At 40.3% G+C, this 7,557-nt stretch overlaps 1 pseudogene; it reads left to right on the forward strand.

The window, feature by feature from the left end:
- The first annotated feature begins 210 nt into the window (after nucleotides 1-210).
- LOC140318571 (uncharacterized) lies at nucleotides 211-6,605 on the forward strand (annotated as a pseudogene).
- Nucleotides 6,606-7,557: the final 952 nt, after the last annotated feature.

The raw sequence follows: 7,557 nt of genomic DNA on the forward strand, positions 1-7,557 counted from the left end.
AAATGGTGGGGTTTGGGAACTTATGGTTCCCGTGAAGACATTGATAGTCCACACAACATGAGGGGTGGAGCAAACTTATAAAAGCTTGCACAGCAGTCTTCTTGGTTTTCCGTGTGCTCTCTTTCTGCTCTCTGCACAAACTACACGTCTTCTCAGAAAAGGTTTTGTTTCGGTAATGTGTTGTCGCAACTCTTTGACCTGGACAGTGACATGGATGAGAATGTGTCGGAGACAGAGGATGATGTTGAGGAGGACCCTGATTATGAGGCATCCTCTACTGATGAGAATGAGAGCCTCAGTGTTGTTTTTCAACCTCCTGTCTTTCAACCACCAACAAACATATTGCCTTCCAAAAATGGAAAGTTAGTATGGTCTGTCTCCACACTTCTTGAACAACAGGGTAGACTTAGTGCTACTAATGTAATCAAAATGGTTCCAGGCCCCACCAGATACGCTGTAAGCCATGTCCAAGACATGAAATCAGCATTTGAGCTATTCATTACACCGTCTATCAAAAAGGATGTACTTGAGATGACACTTTTAGAGGGGAGCCGCGTGTATGTGTAGAGTTGGAAAGACTTGGATGTCACCCACTTTCAAGCCTACATTGGGCTGCTCATTTTGGCCAGAGTGTACAAGTCAAAAGGCGAAGCAACAGCAAACCTTTTGGCTGCTGAAACTGGAATCTGGTTGACCAGAGCGTGACAAACTTGCAGCAATACGAAATGTATGGCACAAGTGGGTTCAGTGATTACACTTTCTCTACAATCCAGGCCCCCACGTGACTATGGGTGAATGTCTGGTCGCATTTCGTGGGCGCTGTCCCTTCAGACAATACATACCGAGCAAACTGGGCAAATACAGTATCAAAATATGGGCAGCATGTGATGCCCAGTCCAGCTATACCTGGAATATGCAGGTGTACACTAGTAAATCCATTAGTAAAAAATCAGGGCATGAGGATGGTAGTTGACATGGCTGAAGGACTGAATGGTCATAACATTACATGTGATAATTTTTTCACATCATATGCCCTGGGTGAAGAACTGCTGAAAAGGAAGGTTACCATGTTGGGGACAGTGAGAGAAAAAACAAGTCAGAGCTTCCCACTGAGCTGCTTGTGATGAAGAACAGGGCGGTAACATCTTCAATGTTTGCCTTCACTGACAGAGCCACTGTCATCTCCTATTGCCCCAAGAAAGGGAAAAAAGTCCTGCTGATGAGCACCATGCACAAAGATGTTGTCCTGAGCACCAGAGAAGACAGAAAACCACAAATGGTCTTGGACTGTAACAAGACAAAGGGTCACAGCTGCTGATGCATGACTGCCTGTTGGCCCCTTGTAATTTTCTTCAGCGCCTACAATGCCTTTATAATATGGAGTGAGATAAACAAGGACTGGAACAGCGGAACACTGACTCGAAGGAGGATTTTCCTGGAGCAGCTGGGTTACGCGTTGGTGAAATCTCATACAGAGAGAAGACGGTGCCTTCCAAGAGCATCAACTGCTGCTGCAACTGTTGTGAAGGACATCCAAACAGAGGCACACTGTGCAGCTCCTCCAGTGGTTCAAACTACAGGCAGGAAACGTGGTCGGTGCCAGGTCTGTCCAAACAGAAATGACTCCAAGACCAGTAACACCTGTGTAAAATGCAAAAAATATATCTGCAAGGAACATACATGCACTCTCTGCACATCATGTGTACAGTAGTGCAGACCAAAAGCTGGAATGTACCTTCTGGTGGCCTGAAGGAAAGATAGTATGCTGTTCATATTCTGTCAAACAAATTTTAGTGACTTCTCATACAAAAATATCTGCATACATAACACTTAGTGTAGCATAGACCAATCTTAAATGTACTTTTAAAAAATATTTGTGGAAATAAATACCTGTTATGTGTTCCTTACTGATGTTCTGATTATGATGAGATCCTGTTTTACAAATAAAAAATTTTCTGGGGTCAAATTGACCCCAAACATAATCCATGTTACTATTCTTGATAACAGATATTTTTTTCATTCCAAATAATATATATATAAAAAAAATATGTACTTAGACGTAATATAAAGCCATTAAAACACCAAAAATATATCTCTTTCCAATTCTAGGTCCATCAGTGAGATTTTAATGGTGATCTGCATATTTCGCCATAGTCGCGAACAGGTATTTTGGATGTATCAGGGGAGGGGGGGTATTTTTTATTTATCTAAAGGGCTATTTAGGTAGTCAACAAACAAACATAAAGTAATTGACACTCAAACTTGGGAAACAATATTAACTCTAATAATTTTCTGAAGGCTTAAGTTGCTGGGGTCAAATTGACCCCAAGGGTAAAAGATGTTAGTAAATTTGGTTTTAGAGTGATTTTTAAGTTGTTGTTTTTTTTTAAAAAATCATGTAAATGCAGTCTGTGGAAAGAAAATTCCTTCTATCTAATCATGCAGTGTTATATTAGCCTGAGGGTTTGCAGCCGGAGTTTAATTTTTCAGAATTCTGACTGCACTTTAACCAGTGACCGCAGCTCATCTTATACGCGGCTGATCTCAGATACACCTGCTGTACTCTCTGGCAATCTTCTCTCAACCTAATTTCTCCTCTCCTCCTAGCAGTAACAGTCCCACCTGTTCTGCCACAGCTGTTCAATTGACACTGACTGCATGTCATCACCCAGCAAAGGACTGTTAATGAACAAACTGCTGTTTGACCACTATCTATGCTAAGCTAGCTCTCTGCTTGGGCTGGATCCTCAGGCTGCTTCCCTCCCAGCCCTCCAATCTCCTGGGGTGGAAGCCAAGACTTTCATCAGTACCAAGGCTTCCTGCCAACCAAATAGTGAATTATTCACCACCTTCTGGATGGATCACCTGTAACAAAGTCTACGCCTATTCAACACATTGCTTTCAACAGGAACATTATGTGACAAGAAAAATATTTAATCCCAAAAAGACTGAAAAGATTTTATAAGAATAAAAGAACAATCATCGACAGATTTATAAAGTTTTAACTTTAAACATGAATCATCCTATTTGTTACGCACACCATATTATCAACAGTATCCTGGATAACACAGATTTTATTGACTAAATACTGATTTTAGAGAAATTACAATCTGTCCCGACAGCTTGGCAATTCATTTGCTCCATACTGTATTTTAATTAGCAAGAAATGAACAATTAGCTCCGTGAAATCATCACCCTTGGTTTTATGCAGCCACTCCTGGAGCCATTAAATTCTCAAGTTGTCAGATTGTTTTTGACACACACTTGCAGCATGAATACTTTTTGTGTTGGATTACACACAAGTCAACACACACAAAAAAGCTGCGAGTGAAAATAAAAGATGGGGGTGGAAATATATATAATTACGATGTCAGCATAGAGCCATATGCTTCTTGGCAGCATAATGAAGACAAGCTGGAGAGGGAGGGAAAAGAGCACTGTGTGAGCCACGGCAGTTGTGGCTGGAGGGGGTGGATACAAACTTCTGTCATTGAAGAACTACGTGACCTCAATGACAATGGCTACAGTTTGCACTTTTATTCGCAAAGATGTGCAAGGAAGGTGATATGTCAGAATGATTACAGCTGTTAGATATCAAACCGATTGATTTAATGACAAACGGGAGCAGGATCATGATTTCAGTAATTGTCCTGATTTATTGAAAGTGACTTCTTCCAATAAAAAGGGTACAGTGACAGCCTCGGTCAAAATTGTTGTTAATGAGAATATTTTAAGAGTTTCCATTCGTCTGTCTATCTCTTACAGTTTCAAAGTGGCAAAAAAAGTTACAAAGGCCCAAATGCAAGCACTCTTCCTGGTCAGTACTTGAAAACACTTCGTATCACAGCATGTAAACACCTTTTGTCGCCAGCATTCAGTTCTTGTTTCGAGGATATCTGCCTATTCTTCCTGCGAAATGCTTTCACCTCTGGAATGGTCTTGAGTCGTCTTTCTCACTTGAGGTTTATCCGCAGTTATGTTTAGATTAAGGAACAATGGGGGCTGAAGTAAAACCTTAAAAAAATCTGAAAAAGTTGCTGATATTTCTATGAATCTCATATTCCCTCTATCAGTGAAATGTTCCCTTGTGTCACTGGCTGAAAGTCCAAAGCAGGGTCGATCCATCTCGGTCATAACAGTTAGCGCTGTTCTAAAACAGCATCAGGCTTATTCAAAAATGACTCATTTCCCACGCTGTATTTTGACACGAGACCACGAGAATAGCTGTCATCTGATCAGTCTTCCACGAAGTCTTTCTTTCTTTCTAGTTTGACAGCACAGTAGTTCAGTGAACCACCACCACACATGAGGCTGATAAATCTGCCATTTCTTAATTACAATATTAACTGGTGAAACGACTACATGAAAACGCTTTGCTACGCTTTCATAGCCTTCCCTTTCTTTATGGGCATCAATCATTTTAATTGTCAGAGTGCTAGGAAGCTGCTAAGGAGGCCAAAAGGTCCCAGGGGTTAGAGTATTTGTACATCTTTGAAATTCTGGCATTTCTTAACAATGACTGAACAACCTATATTCCTAATTGGCTAATTACAGACTGAAACCCTGATAGCAGGCTCAATTTTTACACTGATGCAAAATGATGCATTGGACCAATGTGGTGAATTGTAAATTCTGAACTGATTTAAATCTTTTATTTACTTATTTTGGATTCGATTATCCTCTTGTCACGCACCTATTCTTATCCAACTTTTACCCAAACTTTTTCATGCCACCAGATGAGCACATCTTATGTCTTCAGTGTTTCCTTTCATTTTTCTGTGACTATACTATATCTTGTCAGAAAATTTGAGGAAGTAAACCTGTCTGAGCTGTCTGTACCACGTGGATTAGGTATGTATTGCGAAAAATGAGTCTGTGCAATGGACAAAGAAACATTTTTCATTTTATCTAATAAAAAAACAACATCTTTTGGACATTAGCAGTTTAAACTACATTCCTCTTGTTACTGGACTCACTATAACTCAGATTATTTAATTAGGTTGCATAAATACTATAATCCCATGAGCTTCATTGATCATGGAGTGGACATACAGTATGTCTTCTTCTCATCTTTCAACCTCTATAACAATGTATTGATCTTAAGCACTGCAGTTGTCCCTAGAAATGGTTGAGTGTTGAAAACTTTTGGTCCTGACTACTCCGAACTGTAAATTCAAATGTTTCCTTTTATAATGAACTCTGTTATTTTCAACAACACTACTATACCCATGAGCAACAGCTGCGGCTGCTATGGAAAGGAAAACAAGTTAATGATGTGAGTCTGAGCTGAAATGAATTCACCAGCCTCGTTCATGCAGTTGGTACAAAAAGAGTGGATTTCACATTGATGCAAAGCCCAGGTTATATTACCAGAGCTCTTTCACCAGGTCACTGCTGGTGCATTGTAGTCGTCTGTTGTGTGGATGTCTCATACCTACGTACACCTTGGGAGCTGCAGCTGGATTCTTCCTGCACATTGTTGTCCACAGTCGTTTCACTTTGATCTACCTACAGTAAATATTTTCTGATGCTGTTGCTCCTCTTCAACAGAGATGAGTCAACCCGGGGCTATTTCTGTCCATCCACTCTAAATGTCAGTCACCTCTTATTGTCTCTGCAGAACATGAAGCAGGGATGCTCTAAATAACTCTTCCCTTTCCCAACATGATGCTACCATCATTATTCTCAAAGGTATCACATATACAATGCCTGCCAATTACGCAGTACTTTCTCATAATGCTGGAGGAAGAAGGGTTCGATAGCATCGCATCTGCTTGTGAATAGTGATTGAGACCTCATAAACCAGACCCAAGCTCTCAGATAAATCAGCACCTAAATGTCAATATGGCCTTTGGAACACTGTATTTATAGCTCAGCTACGTCACTGATCTCACTCCTACTCTGTCTAGAAACTGGCTCTCTTACCTTAGTTGTCTTTGTACTTCTGGTGGCACACATGTTCGTGCATTATTTTCAAGTACAGAATGGCAGCATTTACTTCAAAGAATGCCGTATCGAGAGCTATTTTTTCATTTAACACTATTTTGCTCTTCTTTGCATATTATCTTACTCTTACTGTCAAGCAATGGCTCCTTAAGTATCATCATATGTCCTTCCTTGAACCTCGGCGTGTGTTGATTTCTTGAGTGTTACAAGGAAAAATTTAATTCTAGTGAAGAAAATCAATCTTCTGTCATCAGCCTAGATTAAGTCTTTCTCGTTATTAAAGTCATTGTATTAAGGGAACCTTTGACCTTTGCAGCAACACACAGGCCTTCCTACAAGCTGCTGACAGGCATCTATAGATGTGGCATTATTCAGTTAAAATGATCTTGATTTGTTTTTAACACTTGTCAAAGCAGTTTTATTAGTGATACAGAGTCCTTTTCAAGCTTAACTTATTGTTATGAAGGCTTGCTTTTGTTTTTGTCATTTAATTTACACATGAAAGGCACAAAGCTTGTCTCAGAAAGGGAATATGTCAAAGTGGATGTGCTGCCGGTAATAAATGGATGGTCCCGCACTGATCAGTCTACCGCTCTGTTCCCTTTGTGTAAACAGATTTAAAGGTCTCTGAAGGTCACGGTCATGCCTTTGAGGAGTGAAAGCAAATGATATATCTATGTCAGACCTCACCCACATTTCGAGACTTCTCTATGGCAAATTCAGACCAACTTTGGGTTCTGCCCATCAGGCTGGAACAGGAAATTTAAAGACCCAAACTATGCTAGTTCAAATGAAAATGATATGAATTAGCTGAAACAATGGAAGCCAGTACGGGCTGGGAATCACAGTGTCGACTTGGTTTTTGTATGTGTGAGGAATTTGTTGTGCAGACAGTTTCCGGACTTATGTGCTCATTCTGGCTGACTTTGTGTGTGTGCCTGTGGTATTCTGAAGGAGCTCTGGCAGATCCAACAGACCTCGAGACCAACAGAAGTGCCCCCAGATGGGTTGCCTGAGGCTACGAAAAAAAAGAGATGCTGCTTTGGTCACACTGACTGCAGAACCAACTGAGGAAATTCATCATGTGTGTGTGAGGAACATAAGTTATTGTCACAGGCCTCAGGACACAGATGCAGGGTCTTTTCAAAAGCAAAGTGTTTATTTTCAACACAGCACAGCAAGGCAGGTTGAGGATCTCCCAGCAGAACAAAACAAAGGCTGTGGAAATCCTAAGCGCTCTCCTCAATAAGGCTGAGGATGAGCACAGCTATGAAAGTTAACAAACAAAAAACCTCTCCACTCTAGGAGGAAAACAGAAAAGCTATGAAGGATTACAAAATAAACTCTCACGCTCTCCTAATGAGGGGGATTTAAACGAAAGACGCACTCGTAGAAAACCAAGGCACTATGAAACATTAACTGTAATCTTAAATTCGCCTTTAACGGCGGCACAAAACCTTTCAAGAACAAAACATAAAACCGCTCCGCTAGGGGACGAACTATGAAAATCAAATATCTCCAAACAACAAAACAAAGCTATGAAACACTTAGCGTTGTTTAATAAATACTTAAACTATGACTGTGAATAATTTAAAAATAAATATGCTCTGC

Source organism: Leuresthes tenuis, unplaced genomic scaffold (assembly GCF_036924035.1).
Source record: "Leuresthes tenuis unplaced genomic scaffold, fLeuTen1.0.hap1 SCAF_11, whole genome shotgun sequence".
Lineage (NCBI taxonomy): Eukaryota > Metazoa > Chordata > Actinopteri > Atheriniformes > Atherinopsidae > Leuresthes > Leuresthes tenuis.